We start from the raw sequence: 22,355 nt of genomic DNA, 5'->3' as shown, positions 1-22,355 counted from the left end.
ACCCACAAGCTGCCACTAGGGTGTAATGTCTCTCAAAGCAGGTTCAGAATCGACAAGGCCTCTCAATAAATAGTTATTAAGCTCGTACAGATCACTACTGCTTGCCTCATCCCATAACTAGCAGCAACTGTCAATTGTACATTCCAATCTCACATTGTATTCTTGCGTGGAATGCTGTTCCAGCTATGGAATGACATTACATCATCACATAAGTATTAAAGTGGCACCTTCAGAACCTGAAATCAAAACACTCCTTGACCTGAGTACATTTAGAAGTACTGGCTGCTGTTTGAAGAAGGAATATTGGACCTATTGTCTTGAACCTATTACCCCAGTAGCGACTCCAAGGGTCAGTTGGCTGCCCTCCTTTTTAATCTGCAGGAGGTGCAAGCATCCAGAGGCCTTTCCAAGTGGCACTGACCTGGCCCCCTTCTGCTTGCCTCTGTGGAAGTCCTGATCCCCAAGTCCTGTCCTCAAGGCCCTGCACCCTTTCCTGGAGTCCGGGTGTACTTCTCCTGGCTTACCTGAAGGTTCCACCGGATCAGACAAAGAGCGGTGCAGAGCAATGCATGGCCTCTCATAGCAGCACTGTGCACCTCCTGTTCAGTGGCATCACCAGATCCGATCCGTAGCTATGCAGAGTCTAAAATCACAACACCAGGCAGCTCCTGATCGTCAGCTTCATGGATTTGATGCAGAGTGATTCAGAGCCTGTTATGGCAGCACTGTGCAGCTCCTGATTAGTGGCAAAAGGACATCCGAGACATAGCATAGCATCAAAGCACTGCACAGCTTCTGATTAGCACATTCACTGGATTTTACACAAATTAAGCAGAGCCTTGCATTACCACATCGCGGAGCTCCAAATCGGTGGCTTCATCGGATCTGATGCAGATCTATGCAAAACCTCACATAGCAATCCTGATCCGTTCCTGATTGGTGGCTTCACTGGATCTAGTGCAAAGCGACTCAGAACCTTGAATTGCTGCACTGCACAGCTCCTGGTCTGTGGATTCACCAGATCGACTCAAAGCAACACGGGGACTCACATTTCAGCACTACACGGATCCTGATCATTGGCTTCCATGCACATCGTTTGATAGCAAGCTCCTATAGTCTGTCTTTGAAGGAGACATGATGAACTGTGCTGATTGTAGTTGGCAGGTCACGAAGAAGTGTTGCAACTCAATTATTGAAAATGAGGGTAACCCAGTTGTTAGACCTGTCAGCCCTTTGGGTGGTCCCTCCTACTATGTATTTATTTTTGTCCCCTTTTTGCCCCTCGACCCCCTTTATTTTTATGTACACTGGAGCTTTTAAGGTGTTGACCGCGGGGTTAGGTGTTCCTTGACCCCATAGTTCCTCTAAGGCCTGGAAATCTTTCCTTTTTCTAAGGCAAGTTTGGCTACACAAAATGGTGGCCAGCAACTGCCTTAACTGTTTTACCTCAGGGAAGGGGCCATAGGACAACAAAGGGAGACTCTAGAAACTTCCAGCTGGTTCTAGTGTCCTGAGGCTAGCCTATAAAAAGGCCAGGGTCAAGTCAACCATTTTGTAGAGCAACCAGAGCGACCAGAGCGTCCAGAGAGCCTGAGAGAACCTTGTTAGGAGTGAGGCATTAGTGTAGGGAGGCCAGCGCAAAGTTATGAGGTAGACTGTCCCTAGGTTCAGCTGCCCAACTCTGTTGACGTAGCCCCCTATCTTCTGACTGAGCCCTGATATCACCAAAACATTCTAGGCTCCTTTCAGCTGAAGAGCCTCCGTTTTAAAAACGAGGTTTCCTGGTTAGGGAAGATTAGCCTGTCCACGTTTCTTCCCCCCTCTTGTTGAGTGACCCCGCTGGAAAGGCTCGCTGAGGAACTGCAGTGTTAAGAACCCCTCCTCGCTCCCTTCCTATTCGACTGCCTGGTCATAAGGAAAAGACCTACCCGGTGGCGCTGGTGAATGGCAGCGGCGTCATTCTTCCACTGACGCTGTTCTCCCGGGCCCCTGAGGAGAAGGGACGGTCGGAAGGGTCTGCCTGAGCTTTGTGGAGTGGCGAGCGCGGCAGACTGAATTGCAGGGAGCGGTGAGGCAGGCGAGCGGGTTTCCGGAAGAGAAAGAGGCGTGACCCGACGGAGGCCGGCCGGCGTCGATCTCCACCCTCCCCTCTGACGAACGCGAGGAGGGCGGGATCCGGAGCTGGAGGCTATGCGGAGGACTCGGCGAAGCTCTAACCCCCATCAGCTGCTGGGTTTCCTGCAGCTCTGAGGCCAGAATCGACACGGAGCGGAGATCCGAGTGAAACGAGGTGGCCAGAGAAAGTGTGGAACTGGGACAAGCCCCACCTACGCGGTAAGATCGGGGAGTGGAGAGCGGGGCCCAAGTCAGAGAGGGCCTCATACCCAGCTTCGGCATAGTGGAGGGAGGGGTGAATTTTTCAAGTTTGCCTGAAGAGCCCGCCTCCCCCGGCTTACAGCTGGCAGGCGTGGAACAATCTTTCTTTCCACCATCGTGAAGTGAAGGAACTAAGCTCAAGCCGAGTGCGACATCATAACTGGTCACACACACACACGGAAAGGCTACCTGCAGGAAAGTGCATGCAGGGTAAAGGCCAAGTTGCAGCCTAAGGAGAACAGGGTTACAGTTTTAACCCCTTCGACGCTGATGACGAGCTGGGCTCGTCATGAGGTAGCCTCCTCGCACGCTCATGACGAGCCCAGCTCGTCACGTAAAGTGCGCTTTTAAAAAAGTCAGCATACGAGCGGAATTCCGCCCGCACGCATGCGGTTAACGCTAAACCTTCTATACCAATGAATGGAACTATAAAAGTTTGTGATGTCTTTCTGGGCAGTGTAAACTAATAGAGAGTGGGGAACGAAGGGAATACTCTGGTTAAGGGGTTTTCAGAGCACCATTCCCTCTAAGCTGATTTTGCGCTGAAACTAAGATACTGCCAAGAATTATCTAATTGTCAATATTTACATGTGAAGCTGATTTTGCGCTGAAACTAAGATGCTGCCAAGAATGATCTGATTGTCGATATTTACATGTGAAGCTGATTTTGCGCTGAAACTAAGATACTGCTAAGAATTATCTGATTGTCAATATTTATATGTGGAGCTGATTTTACGCTGAAACTGAAATACTGCTAAGAAACTAAGAGAGAGAGCACGAAGAGAATTTTATAAAACAGCCGTATTTTTCTAAATTGGTGTAGTGTCGTTATTTTTGAATGGAAGGATGCTTCATTACTGTGAGGGTGTGACGCAAGCTTAACATGTTTGACCTCTAGTTTAGTACTGTCCACTTGGTGCCAGGCTACCCTATGTGACTTGGAGACCCCAGGTCCAACATAATTGGTATCCAGCGGTGGGATGAGAACTGTGCTTGCGTCCACTCTATTGTAACCTAGTGTACTCCATAGACCTACACCTGGAGTTTTCTCCTGGCGGACTCCCTAATTACATTTTTGTTTTTTCTAAATTTACTCCTGGTGGTGGGTGGAGGTAGCTTTTAAATACCCTCTAAATTAATTCCTTCCAGGTGGCTGTCCTTGTCTCTCATTGGCAAGATGGAATTCGCACTAGAGGAGTTAGAAACCTATACTGTGGCTCAACTCCGGGAATTCTGTCAAAATATGGGAGTGTTCTTCAAGCGTGGTGCAAAAAAGGGGGAACTTCAAACCAGCTTGAGGGCATGGGTGGCAGCGCACCCAAATGGGAAAGAGGAGGAGGAGGCAGACAGGGACACTATTATCGGGGTAGATGGATTGTTCCAACCTGAAGTGGGGAACCTATTAACGGGACCTAGGACACTTTCAAGGGAGGGCAGTAGTGTCTCTGGAAGAAGCTTAACCGAAGCCGAACTAGCGGACCGGAGGGAGAAAAGACAGCTAAAGTGGGAGTTAGCTAGGTTAGAAAAGGAGAGGGAGGAGCAGAGGATGGCTCACGAGTTGAAACTCAGAGAGTTAGATCTCAAGGCCCTGCAGGCAGAGACTCCCAGTTCTCCAAATGGTGGCAGCGAATCTAAGGATGTGACCAGGGAACCCAGACCTTATCTACCTAAGGACGTAGTTGCCAGCTACAGTACAGGGGATGACATCGCCAAGTGGCTGGCCGCCTATGAGGTCTCCTTAAGAGCCCATGGGATATTGGAGAAACACTGGGGGGGTGGCTTGTACAAATACATGCCTCCTGCAGGAAGGGATACACTTTTGGCCCTAGAGCAGGAAGAGCAGACCCACTACCCCACCATGAAAGTGGCGCTGATCAAGAAGTTTGGACTGACCCCAGAGAAGTATCGGCAGAAGTTCAGGGGTAGTCACAAATTAGGCACACAGAATTGGGTGGATTTCTTGGACTACTCAAAGAAGGCATTAGAGGGTTGGGTACAAGGCAGCGAGATGAGGGACTATGAGGGGTTGTATGACCTTATACTCAGGGAGCACCTACTCGAGAAATGCTTTCCCGAGCTGCGTCAACACCTGGTGGACAGCAAGCTGACCAACCCCCGGAAGCTTGCAGAGGAGGCTGACATCTGGGCAAGTACCCGGGTGTCCTCAAAGGGGACTGGAGGGGATTCCCAAAGGGCCGGACAGTGCACCCCCCAGAAGAAAGAGGGGGGAGATAAAAAGCGGGAGTTCTCCAAAGGCCCCCAAAACTGTTTCCAGGGAAAGGGAACAGGATTCACCCCTAAGGCTAACCCGCCCAGAAACCCTTATCCTGGCCAAAGTCAGCAGCCAAGGGTTGTCCACTGCTTTGAGTGTGGTGGTGTTGGACATTATAAGGGAGATGTCAAGTGCCCAAAGAGACGACCCCCTCCCACTGGAGGGAAAGCCCCGGGAGTAGCTAGTGTAGTGCTCGGGGAGGAGTTGCCCTTAGATAAGGGGGGTGAGTGGGCGGGTGTCACCTTAGTGTCCCTGGGAAATCGGGAGATGGTTCCTAAGATCAAGGTGCCCTCAAATACTGTAAAGTATGGGCAGTGGGTCACCATCAATGGCCAACGGGGGGAGGCTCTGAGAGACACAGGAGCCAGTATGACTATGGTAAGGAGTCAACTGGTGTCTCCAGAGCAGGTGATTCCACATGTACTCCACCCCGCCGCGATGGCTGACGGCAGATTGGGCCACTACCCTGTGGCCGAGGTTCCATTTGAGTGGGAAGGGGTTGCAGGTTCACTTCGAGTTGCAGTAAGCCCTGCCGTGCCAGTCGATTGTCTGTTGGGGAATGATATGGAGCATAATGCTTGGAAGGAGGTGGAATACCGGACTCATTCGGAGATGCTGGGTACACCTGACTGGGCTTGTGCAAGCACAAGGTCCGCGACTACCCGGAGAGGGAGTTCGCCTGGGCTGGAGCCTGGAACAATGGCCCAGCCCGCTGCCAAGAAGGGAAAGAACCGAAGACAGGAGAAGCCTGCTTCGACTTCCACACCCCATGAGACTGATCGGCCACCTGCGGTGGTGGACCAGGAGTCCGTGGAGGGGGAAGTAGTCTCCCTGGAGGACTTACCTATCCCTGCTGAGTGGCATGTGGAAGGAGGGCCTACCAGGGAGGAGCTCTGTAAGGGCCAGAAGGAGTGCCCTACCCTTGAGGGACTGAGGCGACAGGCCGAAGCCCGGGCAGCAGGGAACGTTGCTGGGAACTACCATATTTACTGGGAGGACGGACTCCTCTACAGTGAACCGAAAGTACCTTTGCCTGGGTCAACACGGGCCTTGGTAGTCCCTCAACGCTACCGAGCCTTTCTTTTGGAACTGGCTCAAGAAATTCCCTTAAACTGGGACGATAGCGCAGCAGCGTGTGCACTCAATTTACAAACTTAAACAATTAGTCAGAAATATTTAACTGCTTTTGAAAAAAAAAATTCATGCGTGCAAGAGGATAAAAGGCCCTGGTGAACCTTTAGTCTTAGAGCGAAAACATAAACCTAGGGGTTCCATCAGTGGTGTTCCACGCATGATACCCTTGTATACAGTAACAGTACAAGTTCCTGCTCCCCTTTGTATGTTGTGCTTTTTATGGCTCTGCCTCGATTACGTATTAACTTAAATTGTTATCATTCCATAGATTCCCCTGACGAAGGGCACATTCGTTTGGCCCGAAATGCATTGGGATTTCTAAACAAATACTGTTGCTACAATTCCAGAACTTGTGACTATACAGCAAATTCTTGTGAAGGTTTAATAAACAACCAATCAAGCAACAAACCACCAACGACATCTATGAAGTTTTTTTGAATTGTTATTACTGCATGATTACTATGTTTATTTGTTGACACAGATGTTGAACATTTTATAATGGATTGAAGAATAATGATGTACACTCGTTTGAGTCAAGAAATTCCCTTGGCAGGACACTTAGGACAGGACAAGACCTTTGCCCGGCTTGTCCCCCACTTTTACTGGCCTCAGATGAAAGTGGCATCCGACACATAATGTCGGACATGTGTATTCTGTCAAGCCAGTGGGAAGACAGGGGTGAAGCTGAAAGCTCCCCTGGAACCATTCCCAGACGTTAGCACCCCATTTGAAAGGGTGGGCATCGAAATTGTGGGGCCATTGGATCCACCAACTACAGCTGGTCACAGGTTTATCCTGGTTCTGGTGGATCACGCCACACGGTACCCAGAGACAATTCCTCTGAGGACTGTTACTGCACCTGTAGTGGCTAGGGCCCTGATGGGGATCTTTACCCGAGTGGGTTTCCCCAAGTAGGTTGTGTCCGACAGGGGGACCAACTTCATGTCGGCGTACATGCGGGCTATGTGGAAGGAGTGTGGAGTTACCTACCGGTTTACCACTCCTTATCACGCCTAGACCAATGGTCTGGTGGAAAGGTTGAACAAGACCTTAAAAGGCATGATAAGAAGTCTGCCTGAGAGCCTGCGGAGGAAATGGGACGTCCTCCTACCCTGTTTTCTCTTCTCCTACAGGGAAGTGCCACAGAAAGGAGTGGGCTTCAGCCCCTTCGAGCTTCTGTATGGGCACCCTGTGTGTGGACCTCTCAGCCTGGTGAAGGACGGATGGGAAACGTCTCCCAGAAAGCTTCCCCAGGACGTGGTGAGCTATATGCTGGCCTTCCGGAGCCAAATGGCTAAGTTGTGGAAGCAAGCTTCAGACAACTTGGAAGCCAGTCAAGCAGTGATGAAGGAGTGGTATGACCACAACGCTCACCCTGTGGAGTTGGAGCCTGGCCAGAAAGTGTGGGTAATAGAACCTGGGGAGCTAAGTGCCCTCCAGGATCGCTGGACAGACCCCTTTGAGGTGATGGAAAAGAAGGGTAAGGCCACTTATCTGGTGGATCTTAAGACCCCTCGACAGCCCCTACGGGTGCTGCATGCCAATTGCCTCAAACCCCACCATGAGAGGCCCGAGGTCATCTTGATGATGGTGACTGATGGAGCAGAGGAAGCGGAAAGCGAGCATCTCCCTGATCTCTTTTCGTCTCAGGAAAAGGATGGGTCGGTGGAGGGAGTGATTCTCTCCCCATCCCTAACTCCTGAGCAGCGAGAGGACTGTCGCCAGGTATTGGAGCAGTACTCCTCGTTGTTCTCCCTTGTCCCGGGAAGGACCCACCTGTGTATTCACGATGTGGACACAGGAGACAGCCCACCTGTGAAGTCTAAGACCTACCCGGCTATCAGACAAGGTGAAGGCCAGCATCCACGGTGAGGTAACCAGAATGCTGGAGCTAGGAGTCATTGAACCTTCAAGCAGCCCCTGGTCCAGTCCGGTGGTTCTAGTACCAAAAGCTGCCCCACCGGGCACCACTCCAGAACTGAGGTTCTGTGTGGATTACCGGGGACTGAACTCAGTGACCAAGACTGATGCACATCCGATCCCGAGGGCGGATGAACTTATTGACCGGCTGGGAGCTTCCCAATACCTGAGTACCTTTGACCTTACTTCAGGGTACTGGCAGATCTCCCTTACAGATGAAGCAAAGGAAAGGTCAGCCTTCTCCACGCCTGAGGGCCACTACCAGTTCTGTGTGATGCCATTTGGGCTCAAGAACGTCCCTGCCACTTTTCAGCGGCTGGTGAACCAGGTCCTCTCTGGAATGGAGGCTTTCTCCGCTGCTTATCTGGATGACATTGCTGTCTTCAGCAGTAGTTGGGAGGACCATTTGTGTCACCTACAAGTTATTGTCCAGGCCCTTAAACAGGCTGGCTTGACAATCAAAGCCAGTAAATGTCAGATCGGGCAGGGGTCGGTTGTGTACCTAGGCCACTTGGTGGGAAGAGGAGCGGTGCAGCCCCTCCAGGCAAAGATTGAGGCAATCATGGCCTGGGGGCCCCCCAAGACCCAGACTGAGGTCTGAGCTTTCCTGGGCCTCACAGGTTACTACCATCGCTTTGTGAAGGGGTATGGCACTATTGTAGCGCCCCTCACTGAGCTCACCTCTAAGAAACAACCTCGACGGGTAGTCTGGACGGCGGCTTGTCAGCAAGCCTTTGAGAAACTGAAGCAAGCAATGTGTGCTGCACCGGTCCTGAGGGCCCCAGATTTCTCCAAGGAGTTCATTGTCCAGACAGATGCATCAGAGCATGGCATTGGGGCAGTGTTATCGCAACTCAACTAAGAGGGTCTGGATGAGCCTGTTGTCTTTCTATCTAGGAGACTGCTTCCCCGGGAACGGAAGTGGAGTGCAATTGAGCGGGAAGCCTTTGCAGTGGTATGGGCTCTGAAGAAGTTGCGGCCATACCTGTTTGGCTCGCACTTCCTGGTTCAGACTGACCACCGACCCCTTCGTTGGCTGATGCAAATGAAGGGGGAGAATCCCAAGCTGTTGAGATGGTCCATCTCTCTACAGGGAATGGACTTCCGGGTGGAACATCGGCCCGGAGTGGACCACGCCAATGCAGACGGTCTCTCTAGATACTTCCGCCTTTGTGATGAGGACTCCCAAGGGGTTGGGTAGCTCTCCCCACTTTCAGCTGGGGGGGACGCGTGTTAGACCTGTCAGCCCTTTGGGTGGTTCCTCCTACTATTTATTTATTTTTGTCCCCTTTTTGCCCCTCGACCCCCTATATTTTTATGTCCACTGGAGCTTTTAAGGTGTTGACCGCGGGGTTAGGTGTTCCTTGACCCCATAGTTCCTCTAAGGCCTGGAAATCCCTCCTTTTTCTAAGGCAAGTTTGGCTACACAAAATGGTGGCCAGCAACTGCCTTAACTGTTTTTACCTCAGGGAAGGGGCCATAGGACAACAAAGGGAGACTCTAGAACCTTCCAGCTGGTTCTACTGTCCTGAGGCTAGCCTATAAAAAGGCCAGGGTCAAGTCAGCCATTTTGTAGAGCAACCAGAGCGACCAGAGCGTCCAGAGAACCTGAGAGAACCTTGTTAGGAGTGAGGCATTAGTGTAGGGAGGCCAGCGCAAAGTTATGAGGTAGACTGTCCCTAGGTTCAGCTGCCCAACTCTGTTAACGTAACCCCCTATCTTCTGACTGAGCCCTGATATCACCAAAACATTCTAGGCTCCTTTCAGCTGAAGAACCTCCGTTTTAAAAATGAGGTTTCCTGGTTAGGGAAGATTATCCTGTCCACGTTTCTTCCCTCCTCTTGTTGAGTGACCCCGCTGGAAAGGCTCGCTGAGGAACTGCAGTGTTAAGAACCCCTCCTCGCTCCCTTCCTAGTCGACTGCCTGGTCATAGGGAAAAGACCTACCCGGTGGCGCTGGTGAATGGCAGCGGCGTCATTCTTCCACTGACGCTGTTCTCCCGGGCCCCTGAGGAGAAGGGACGGTCGGAAGGGTCTGCCTGAGCTTCGTGGAGTGGCGGGCGCGGCAGACTGAATTGCAGGGAGCAGTGAGGCAGGCGAGCGGGTTCCCGGAAGAGAAAGAGGCGTGACCCGACGGAGGCCGGCCGGCATCGATCTCCACCCTCCCCTCTGACGAACGCGAGGAGGGCGGGATCCGGAGCTGGAAGCTGTGCGGAGAACTCGGCGAAGCTCTAACCCCCATCAGCTGCTGGGTTTCCTGCAGCTCTGAGGCCAGAATCGACACGGAGCGGAGATCCGAGTGAAACGAGGTGGCCAGAGAAAGTGTGGAACTGGGACAAGCCCCACCTACGCGGTAAGATCGGGGAGTGGAGAGCGGGGCCCAAGTCAGAGAGGGCCTCATACCCAGCTTCGGCATAGTGGAGGGAGGGGTGAATTTTTCAAGTTTGCCTGAAGAGCCCGCCTCCCCCGGCTTACAGCTGGCAGGCGTGGAACAATCTTTCTATCCACCATCGTGAAGTGAAGGAACTAAGCTCAAGCCGAGTGCGACATCACAACTGGTCACACACACACGGAAAGGCTGCCTGCAGGAAAGTGCATCCAGGGTAAAGGCCAAGTTGCAGCCTAAGGAGAACAGGGTTACAGTTTTAACGCTAAACCTTCTATACCAATGAATGGAACTGTAAAAGTTTGTGATGTCTTTCTGGGCAGTGTAAACTAATAGAGGGTGGGGAACAAAGGGAATACTCTGGTTAAGGGGTTATCAGAGCACCATTCCCTCTAAGCTGATTTTGCGCTGAAACTAAGATACTGCCAAGAATTATCTGATTGTCAATATTTACATGTGAAGCTGATTTTGCGCTGAAACTAAGATATTGCCAAGAATTATCTGATTGTCAATATTTATATGTGGAGCTGATTGTACGCTGAAACTGAAATACTGCTAAGAAACTAAGAGAGAGAGCACGAAGAGAATTTTATAAAACAGCCGTATTTTTCTAAATTGGTGTAGTGTCGTTATTTTTTAATGGAAGGATGCTTCATTACTCTGAGGGTGTGACGCAAGCTTAACATGTTTGACCTCTAGTTTAGTACTGTCCACTTGGTGCCAGGCTACCCTATGTGACTTGGAGACCCCAGGTCCAACATAATTGGTATCCAGCGGTGGGATGAGAACTGTGCTTGCGTCCACTCTATAGTAACCTAGTGTACTCCATAGACCTACACCTGGAGTTTTCTCCTGGCGGACTCCCTAATTACATTTTTGTTTTTTTCTAAATTTACTCCTGGTGGTGGGTGGAGGTAGCTTTTAAATACCCTCTAAATTAATTCCTTCCAGGTGGCTGTCCTTGTCCTTGTGGTAGCGAGTAAATGGCAGAATAAATTAAATATCCCTTTTCTAAATATAGAGAGAAGTTTAGCAATCGCTAGAAAGGTTTTATTGAATGGGTCACTAATCAGTCAGCATTATATGTCTATATTCGGATTGTATTATACACCGGGGAAGATAGCCAAATGGAGTGTAGGGCGTGGGACGAGCTGTAGCCGCTGTAATCTTTATGGAGCTGACGCTATTCATATGTTTTTTGAATGTCCGAAATTGATAAGATTTATTGCTGATGTGGAGCATTTTCTCACACGTGTGACGCAAGCTTAACATGTTTGACCTCTAGTTTAGTACTGTCCACTTGGTGCCAGGCTACCCTATGTGACTTGGAGACCCCAGGTCCAACACCAGTCATCCCAGATATAGATAAAAGAAAATGCCCATTTCCCGACAAAATCTGTGTTGGTGATCAACAAAAAAAGTTGTTTTCTTCAAATTGGGGTCCGTAATAAATGTTGATCATTCGTTCAATATTTCAAGGAAGGGGGCATTTGAGATTGGCTTGAAACTAGCTGGGTCTGTTGGGACTTGATTGTCTTTCTTGACATGTGGTTGTCTATAGGGTATTTTTAAGGGTGAGGAGAAACTGCCTGATAACATAGAATTTTGTATGATGGTCGCCTCTGGTAATGTGGCAGTAGTTGAATTGTTGTAAATCACAGTATCTGTGCTGTACTCCTTAACAACCTAGCCCAAGAACAAGTGCTGGATACTTCCAGGACAGCTCCACCAGGTTCTCCCATGACTCCTATCACATTTCTTCTTTGCTGCACCATCTGACCATCTCAAGTGCCACCTTTATTCCATCCCTGGCTTCAATCATGGTCCCACTGGTTCTCTGTGAATCTGGAAGCATAGCATGTACACAGCCTATTGAAACAACTGCCATCTTGGGGTGTGATACTATACTCCATGCCCCGGTCCCAGACTTCTTGCTTGGCGTTAAGAAACCAATGAGAGTGCAACCTTGGCAAGCGGCTAGCACTTACCTTAATCTGCGAGCACGTCATGGAGAGGAGTCCTTGGTGATTCTCCTTCCACGTTGCATCTCCTCTGTATCCACGTGTAAACTCATCAGGAAACCTACCAAAAGAAGAACAAAGAAGAACACATTCAATAGCCAATTTCACACAAGTTATTGTGTACAACCTAGACCCTTTAATTAGCGCTTAACCCCTTCCAGGCTGATGACAAGCTGAGCTCGTCATGTAACGCGGTATTTTTAAAATTACCGCGCACAGCGGGAAAAGCCGCCGCAGCGATGCGGTTAAACAAAGGAACTGCAAACTGCAGTGCTAGTAATCATTAGAAAGTATCAGGAACTGGCCCTACCTAAAAGAACAGTGCTTAGAGAGAATAAGAGAGATCACCTCTTATCCACTGCAAGAGTAGCTAGTGAAACAGGAGAACTGAAACTTTAAGGTACTTTAGAACAGCAGTAAAAATGGGTGAACTGTGCATGTAGTCAATGAATACACTGAGACTTTAGGGAATGTATGCTCTGAACTGTGACTTAAGTAGTTGAGTGATATTGTTTATGTTCTGTTTAATTAGGTAACAACAGCATATCGAAGACCCTACCTAGCAGACATTAGAAAAGTCTAGAGGGACCATCTGAGGTGGCTCATATGTTGTCCCAGTCAACAGGGGTTCCTTTGACAATTCCCTGAACCACATGCTGTAGGGAACAATCACCAGATCACCATTACTTTTGAAGTGCACTCAAGGTTGTTCTCTAGTGGTTGGGTTGGATATTTGTCGCTCCTTCAGAAATCCTACGTTTCAGGTGAGTGGCCTTGACAAGAATGAAGAAAGTTGCTGGAGATTTGTGACATACAAGGATTTGTTGCTGCTCACACAATTCCACTTGTCTTTCTAGTTTGTGCAATTTAGGACCAGATGTATGACCATATTTTGCGCTCGCAAATGGGTAATCGGCATGTTTGCGACTGCAAAATAGCTCTGCCCTAATTACAAAACCCCTATTTTGTGAGTCGGTAATAAGTTACCGACTCGCAAAATAGGGTTTGCGACTCGCTATTAGGTAGGGGCGTGCCAAGGGCATCCCTTCCTAATAGCGACTTACACTTAAATGTAAGATTGTTTTGCGGCCGCATTTACGGCTGCAAAACACTTGCAGTTTCCACCCATTTCACATGGGTGGTAAGCCACTCGCAAACGGGAAGGGTACCCCAGGAGACCCCTTCCCCTTTGGGACTGCCAGTTACAAAAAAATTTAAGAGCAGGCAGTGGTCCCACGGGCAACTGCCCACACTTAAAAAATGACACTGTAACATTTCATTTTTCTTTTTTGAAATGCATCCCGTTATCCTTTAAGGAAAATAGGCTGCGTGTAAAAATAAAAATCAGGTTTATTTAAAACGCAGTCACAGACATGGTAGTCTGCTAACCCCAGCAGGCCACCATCCCTGTGAGTGCTGGCCATTCTTAATGGGGTCGTACATAGCACCTGCCTCATGAATATTAATGAGGCAGGCAATTTGCAACCCTATTAGGAATCGCAAAGAGTGTCTGAGACACTGTTGGAAAAACTCCTATTTGTGAGTCGCAAAATGACGCAGTTGGCGACTCGGAAATTGGTAGGGTCATACATCTGGCCCTTAGCCTTTGGGAATAGCTTGAAAGTACTGAAGGTAATAGATAGCTTCTCAGTCATCACTTTTGTTGGAGTTGGTGTGGAGGCTGTCATCTTGTTACTGAGATGAATGTATAGTATGTTTCAATTCACCACAATGTGAGACTAATGTATCATGGGATGGTGCCCTCCAGTTTGGGGAATACTGCTAGACTCCTATGGACTTCCTAAATTGGGCACTTGACATGAGAGATATCCAGTTTGAGTAGTATCGTTTTTTATACTGTTAATGGAACATTTGAAGATTCTGTTGAGTCATTCAAGGAATAGTTGTTCAATGGCAATTCTAGATTTCTTCCATTGATGTTGAAGTGCAATGATTTCTGATTTCATCTTCTATATTCACATCTGTATTTCTTCATGGAACAAAGGTATCTTAGTTTATCTTTCAGCATGTAGAGAGCATAGATGTTTTAAGAGGGCTGAGTCTGTCAAATACATTGTTCCAGTGGTGAGTTAGGTTCAAAGAGATTGAGGGCCTTATTTATGAGAAGTATTCCATCACTGCAACAAAGCAGCGATGCAACACTTCTCAGTGCACCCTCCTTGCGACACCATAGATGCGCCGTATTTAAAGTATGGCGCATCATGTTGCAAGGAGTTACAGGTCCGTCAGTATTACTGACGTATCTGTAGGCGCAAAGGTGGCACATTGCCGGGGTGTGTCTGAAAACAGATGCAAATCCAGCAATGTGTCCTTTCACGTGATGTGAAAGGGCCTGCATCACCCTTACGCCTGCAATGAGGCAGACATAAGGTTTTGATGCAATGGCATCCTAGAAGTGGCGCACTGAAATCTTATAGATTTCAATGCGCCACTTCCACGAGGCTTTGATGCGGGGGAACACCAACCCTGCATACATTATACATGATCAGGTATGTTGTAGTGCAGGGGTTTACGAAGTGACGCATCTGCCTAGATGCGTCACTTCGTAAATATGGAGCAATGTGGTGCATTATTTACACCACCACAGTGCCACAAAAAGTGACGCAACAGCGGCGTAAATGTGACGTAGGGCTTCTAAAATTAGGCCCTCAGCTTCTTCCAGTTTGAAGGTGGTTTAAGTCACTGATGTGATAGGATTTGGTTTTGCTGGAAGCCCGACAATGAAGGGGGTTCTAACATAAGGTTCAGGATGGCCCATGAGGATGCCGATGGCCTCTCAGTCACACCTGCTCTTTCTTTGTGTGTGACTGTCTAGCGGGAATGTACAAAGCCAGTTGTCACCAACCTGAGACATGTATTCCAAAGACAGGCAGAAGATAACAAATTGTTACAGTGAGAAAAGGCCAATTGTCTAAAAGTGGCATTTTCAATTTAAAATCCAACATCGCCATAAACCGTATTTTTAAAATGTGATTCCGGAGACACTTAATTGGTGGTTTCATCTCTACCCAATTGGAAATTACACTTATTAACTGTAATAAGGCAATCCCAATGTAATCCTATAGGAGAGATAGGCCTTGCAGTAGTGAAAATTCTAATTTAAGAGTATTTCGCTACCGGCAAAAACTTAAAAGTACATGTCCTACTTTTAAATTACACTTCATCCTACCCATGGGCTGCCTATGGCCTACCTTAGGGGTGCACTCTATGTAATAAAAAGAAAGGTTTGAGCATGGCAAGTAGGTTAACTTGCCAGGTCAACAAGGCAGTTTAAAACTGCACACATAGGCTCTGCAGTGGCAGGCTTGAGACATGTTTAAAGGGATCCTTGAGTGAGTGGCACAATCAGTGCTGCAGGCCGACTTGTATACATGTATCAACGCTGGGGATACCCTATATAACCCTATGGCATCTGGGTCAGAATATGCAACATAAATAGAAACACACAGTTGAACATTTCACTTGTAGTTTCTCTCAGCCCTTATCATTCAAAGAAATTAAAAACAATTTAGAAACATATCAATGAGCATTGATATAAAATTCAGGATTAAAGTTGATAATCTTTGATGCTCAATAGGGTGATCTTATACATAAAGAATGCTCAGGGAAACCTTAGTTAGATCATCCATTATTGAATGATAAGGGCAAGAGAAACTGCAAGTGAAATGTACAACTGTGTGTTTCTATTTATGTTGATTGTTTAAATATTGAATGTATATATGTCTATTGTGATAAATGTGTGTATATATATGTATATAAATGTCATACCAGTGTATTTTTTTTCTAAAGAACTCTTAGAAAAAGAAAAAAAGAAAAAGATTGATAAATAAACATTTGCTGTATAAATTGAAAATAGTTAATATTTGTTTTGGGTGAACCGGTAGTGAGTGATTCTTCAAAGTGCGAGATTAGTTCTTCAGATTAAATATTTGGGAAAGGTAATTTGAGTATCTTTCCGACTTATGTTTGGTGTATTTATCCCAAGGCATTACTTCTTTGTTTGATATGTGCAGGCCGACTTGTAGTGCACTTTACCAGGGGCTTATTATGAGATTTAATATGCCAATTGTGAAGAAGCCAATGTGACCATGTTTTAGGTAAAGAGCACATGCACTTTAGCACTGGTTAGCAGTGGTAAAGTGCCCAGATTCCTAAGGCCTGCAAAAATGAAGTCAGCATCAACAGTTAAAGCAGGAAGTATGAAGGCAAAAAGTGAGGTGAAACCCTGCCAAGGATGTCAGGTCTAACATGTATATTTTGGTGCTACCTATGATGGAGGGCTCATGGGGGTCCCAGAAAGCAGATTTAAATTCGGGGGGCTCCCCCAGAATATTCCAGTTATCTGTTGCAGTTGGTCAAGCTGAAGGGTTTTAAGCAAAAGAGATTGGGGTACTTTTGAAATTAGGGAGTTTCCCGTACCATCTCCTAACCGATTGTACTCTGGATGTTCTGCCTCCTACAGGGTATCAGGTAGGTCAGTGTTTCAGACTGCGTTGCCTTTGTTGCTCTGTTCTGGGTTTCTCCAGCTTACCGGCTCCCAGTCCTACCCTGCCATCCTGCACCCACTTTGTTACAAAGCCCTTGGCTGTACACCTCTAAATTGAATAAGCAAGAGAGCAGAACTGCCCAGGCACCTTTCTCAGCAGGCACTGTGAGAATACACAACTTCTGTCTCCCACTTTATTTTATAGAGGAGGCAGAAACTTCTTGCAATTGTGCCCGGATTTCTCTAGCAAGAATTGGGGTCCTAATAAAGTATCAACTGAGAAATTCTTCAGTGTTTCAGCGCCGATCTCTCTACCACCAGCTCCGCTTGGCAATTTATTTACCCATAACTTAAGGAAGCTGTGCAAGCCTTCCAGGGAGAGATGCCTGAACCGTGGTTGCATGAGGGAGCTGATTGACCCTTCTTGAGGGGATTTGGAGGTCACTTTCATGAGGAAGACAAAACCTAGAAGAGCAGAAATGCTACAGGGTCAAGGCCAGATGAAATTAACCCTCCACTGCAGAAGCACCTGCGCCACTAATGACAGTGGGTGAGATCTGTGAGTACCCGCAGAGTATGTTTTGCTTGGAAAGTGCCTATATCCACGTGGCCTTCCTGAAGAGCATGTAAAGTGCTCTGTGGTAAACTCATTGAGTGAAGGACCATCCAGAGGTACATGTTGGTGACAACTCCGGACTGAGTCCTACGAAGGTCACCACAAGCTGACCTGTGTTCAAGATCCACCATCTTGTGAAGAGCAGGATGACCCATATCAATCGCAAAGAGGATCTATATTGGGTAACCCTATCATTACAAGAATGTAAACCTTCAAGTAATCACAGAATAGGGAAATGATGCGCTAAAAATCGCAGGATGCTTGTTTCCAGTCCAAAGTGGAACTGGCTTGGCAGTTCAGGCTGGACTGTTCCCATGAAGGGAGGGTCAAGACTTGTTTGCATATCGCTGGGTCCAAACTGGGGTGGTGAAGTGAACTAAAAAACGATGATGGATGCAACCAAGATCAGTGACTGGGAGTGGTGTCTGAAAAGTTTCAACACTCCGTCCATCATCTCTTTGTGTTTTCTTTGTTCGCCTTAAGTTGGCAGGGTATGTCCTGATGTGGGTCCCTTGCTCACTTTGCCACTGGATTCAAGCTAGCCAGGCTGATGAGGGGTGGTACCCCAAAACCAGTCCCAGGATGCTTGTTTCCGGTCCAAGGAGGACCTTGGTTGGCAGTTCGGTCTGGACTGTTCCCAGGAAGAGCAGGGTCAAGACTGATTTGCATATAGCTGGGTCCAAACTGGGGTGGCGAAGTGACCTAAAGAACGATGATGGATTCAACCCAGATCTCTTGACTGGGGGTGAATGTTTGATTGATTCAGCATTCCATCCTTCATTTGTTAACACAATATAAATAACAGTGATAGACATATGCATGCGGCACGTCGTTTCTCCAAACCTCCACACCAATCTCCTTGTCGCTCCGCATTGTAAACATGACCTGCTACTTTAGGGCTTTCATACACCTGCTGAGCCCCTGTGGTTACTGGGTAAAGTATTATCCCGTGTTTTCTTCCACTGTCTCCAGGAAAGGATTGCATATGTGGCACCGAGCCCGATTGGAAAATGTTTTACAAATCACGATGCATTTCTCCAGCAGTTATTATTTACCAAAATTCAAGAACACGTTTTTCTGAACGCGTGACCATCTGTCTACGCCACAGTATGTTCATTAAATTGCCGACTGCGTCCCAAGCCGCTGAAGAACAACATGTTTTTAAAGTGTGATAGCAGCCATATGCTCCAACTCTCGCGGGATGGTCGAATGCACAGGAAGTGAGTTTTCTAGCAAACATTTACTTTTAGAGACTGGCAAATGTTATAGGCAATGTATGTATCAGATGGTTGCCTAAACACTGGACAGATACTGCTGCCTTCCATCACTGCTCTGAACAATTAAGCTAACAGGGTAATTTAAACACACATGCTTAAGGTAAAAACACACGTGTGACTACAATTATCGCACGTTTTAGAACTAGAGACATTTGGAAGAGGGGTGAAAATTACTTTCACTCTTGTGTTTGCACGGTCATTTACTGACAGGTTATATCTGATTGTAACTGGCACTGGAAAACCAGTGAGCTATTAAAAATAATGCATTCAACAGGAGTTCAAATGCAGCTGCAAAGGCTTTCTCCATTTTTTTTAATGAAAAAACGCTCATATAGTTAAGGCAAAAATGTAATTTCTTTCTTGGTGTTTTTTAAGTATAGTGCATTGATAAATGTGCATTTATGAAGCTCGTATTCATCTTGAAGGAGTTCTTCAAAGCATGTTTTTGCTGCCCTACTGGGGACCTGATTAACAAAGGTAAATTTACACTTTTGTGTAGAGTCAGGATTGTTTGCTATTCACAAATGTATTTTATTAGTAGTATCTTTACCACTGCAGAGTCTCCACACATAAAAGGATAAGATAGTCCATATAGACATTAATTGTTCATGCACAGCAATGCAAGTTCCTCAGTTCAGCAGTCGAAGGTAGAACTCCTCCAAACAAAACACAGTGAGACTGAAACGCTCATTGGGTGGGAGTATTGCCATTGAATCAGAAGCAGGGAACTGAGCAGAAAAGAATGCCTTGAGGGTGGTCACAAAGGCCCCTTTAAGTATATATTGGATACAATGGGTCTGTGTGTCAAAAGACAGCTAAAACTTTCTGCAGGAGAAACCAAAAAGTACACCTAAGAAGTAATATAGATAGTGGGCTTTGGGCCAGTCCTCTTCAACCATTGGCTTTTATGGGTTTGTCATAATTAGCCATTGTTTGGATGGGGAATCCATCAGGGCCATGACATTTCTTAGAGGTTACAGTGTCCCATTTGTATTCCCACTGATGGACACAAGTAGTCGTTTTGTTAGAATGGAGAAGCTGTTGTTTATTTGCTTTAGGCCCACTGTGTTTTCTTCTTTATGTTAATCTAACTGGACTCAACAGACTGCGTTTGCTTTGCACACGTTAGAAAAGAACATGTTTGTTTTTATGCTACACATTTAACCCCTTCCGTGCTCATGACGGAACCACTCCGTCACGAGCCACGGACGCGTTGTGCTGGTGACGGAGTGGTTCCGTCACGGCGCGGCCGCCCCGCCCATGCTGCAGGAATTCCACACCTGCGTGGCCGTTCTAATGAGTGGGTGGGGCCGTGATGGAACCACTCCGTCACAAGCATATCGCGCCCGTGGCTCGTGATGGAGTGATTCCGTCACGAGCATGGCAGCGCCGCGTGGTCCCCCTCGCCCCCAGCCCCTCGGCGGAATTACCGCCGCGGCCAAGGGGTTAATTTACAAATAGGCTGCACATGTTTTGTTGTTTAGTTCTTCTGCTGAGAGTCCGACGAAAATATTTTATACAAAGTTGAAAAACACAGTGCTCTGTTTTCTCTGTGGTCGTACATTAACAACTAGACATAATACATAAATGCAGCTGCTGTTTTGATCATGTAAATCATATAAAAAAAGCTGGGTATTGTCGTTTTGAAAACAGAGAGGACACATTCTTGCAGAGCAATGGCTCGAGACGAGCGAGAGCTTTGCAACCTGAGATGTATAACAGCTACCTATGCATGCCGGTAAGATGGTCCCCCACTAATCCCAGAGATCTCTAATATATCACTGTGCATCTATAGTGAGGGTAGGCTTAGGCAGATCTATCATCGAATATGACATCACTCAGACTATTCCAATCATAAGATAAGTCTCATGCGTGTAGTCCATAATTAATTCCAGTCCACACAGATCAAGGTGTTCCACAAAGCTTTTAACTCCAAAAGCAGATTTTCATACAAATATGCGCACACGGTCGTACACGGACCCTGAAACCTACAGACCAGCATGCTTATCAGGGTGGTGCCGTCCCTCGTCATGCTTTAAAACTACTGAAGTAGACACAATAAACCTTTGGGGATGACTTCCTAGTCAGCCCAGCAATTGGATGACCAATTTTGTGAGGTCCCATACCGATGGAACTTTTTGCCTACACTTTGCAATCAATAGACTTTGGGAGAGACCTCAAACTTACTTTGGATATATGACCATACGTATAGCCTTGAAAAAGTCCAGGTGGACGAAACACTTGTTGACTGCGGCATTTCTGGACAACATTGTATGAAAATCTGCTTTTTGATCTGTCTGGACTGGAATTAATAATGGACTACAAACGTGAGACTTATCTTACGATTGGAATAGTGTGTGCTTGAGTGCAATTTGTGTTTGGAGTTTATTGTTTATTCTAGCCACATTTTCAACATGCGTATTTTCTCTAGTTGCAGCACAGTTATCAAATAGAGCACAATAGGTTCAATAAATATTGTAAGCTTTGTATGTGTCTCTTTTCTGTTTATTGTGGACACATATGAGTGAGAGAATGAAAGGTGATGACCCACTACCCTGATTCCTGAGAGGCTCTAGAGTGTTGTGTTCTGGTTTGCCAACTTACTTGTTTCTCTGGAAAGGTTAGGTGAGCAAGTAAGGCACTATGAGCTATTCTGGATTTGGGCCCTTAGGTATTGATGTGGGTGGTACTGTGGCTCAGTTCCTACATACTAATATGTTCTGTGGTCCCAAGCATACTTCTGTTTCTATGCAGAATCCCTGCAACAAGCAAAGTAAAGTTCAGCTTGTAATTCGGTCAGTTGTGGGTTCTTTTTTGTATTTATTTTACTAACGGGATGACACTAATTGCTGGTTTATAGTTTTCATAGTTTTTTGTTATTTAGGAAGTGCTCCTGTTTGGCTCTACGTTCACGAACTTCCCTTGCTCTGTCATTTCGATTTTACAAAAATTGTATATAATGTACAAAGGCATTTCAGCAAGCATATCTCATCAATTAGTCGTCGGTCACACACATTTTTCTTCTGCTCACTACAGCATAGAGCATAGGATACAGTGCCAGCCCACTTCAGTCATTGATTGAATTTACTGTGTTTGGCTGCATTCTCCCCTTCGAGAAGGACCACACGCATACACAAAGTAGTTCCCTTCATTCCCAGGGACATCTAGGGCAATGTGGGCTTTTTAAGACCAGAATAATTTTTTGCTTTTAGACAATTTATTTTTTACGTCTGGCTCAAGCTAAGACCTTTTGACTTTGCTAAAATTATACATATAAGACTTCCTTATAGGGGATTTTACCCAAGAACTATAAGACCAACTACAGCCACGGCTGATAGAAAACCTGAATGGTGCTAACACTTTTAGGGGATTATTTACAAGGAGCTTGCACTGCCAATGCATCTAAATCTTTGACACATTGCCAGTGCTGTCACTACTCCATATTTACAAGGTAACGTACCTTGAAGTATGCGTCACTTTTAGGAGTTCTGCATCAAAAGGGATCTGTGTCGTAACCGCCTGCATCACCTAATTATTAAAATATGCAAGGTAGGCGTTCTATTATAATTTCAACCGTAAAACAGGCACATGGATATTTACAAGATTTTACCAGTGAGGTACCTCCTGTTTGAGTTGTGCAGAGGTCCGATAACTTCAAAAATCTTGCACCTGTAAAACCCAAGCATAGGAAATGACTCATTGACATTGCTACATAAAGAGAAGCTGGATAGGACAATGTGGCGCTCCTTTTGCAGGTGGAAGTCTCAAGGTGATGACCACCCCCCAACCCTAGCCACCACTAAACCCCCCATCACCACAAAGGCAATGCAGGAGAAGGGAGAGCATT

Source organism: Lissotriton helveticus, chromosome 6 (genome assembly GCF_964261635.1).
Source record: "Lissotriton helveticus chromosome 6, aLisHel1.1, whole genome shotgun sequence".
Lineage (NCBI taxonomy): Eukaryota > Metazoa > Chordata > Amphibia > Caudata > Salamandridae > Lissotriton > Lissotriton helveticus.
Note: the sequence above shows the minus strand (reverse complement) of the source record.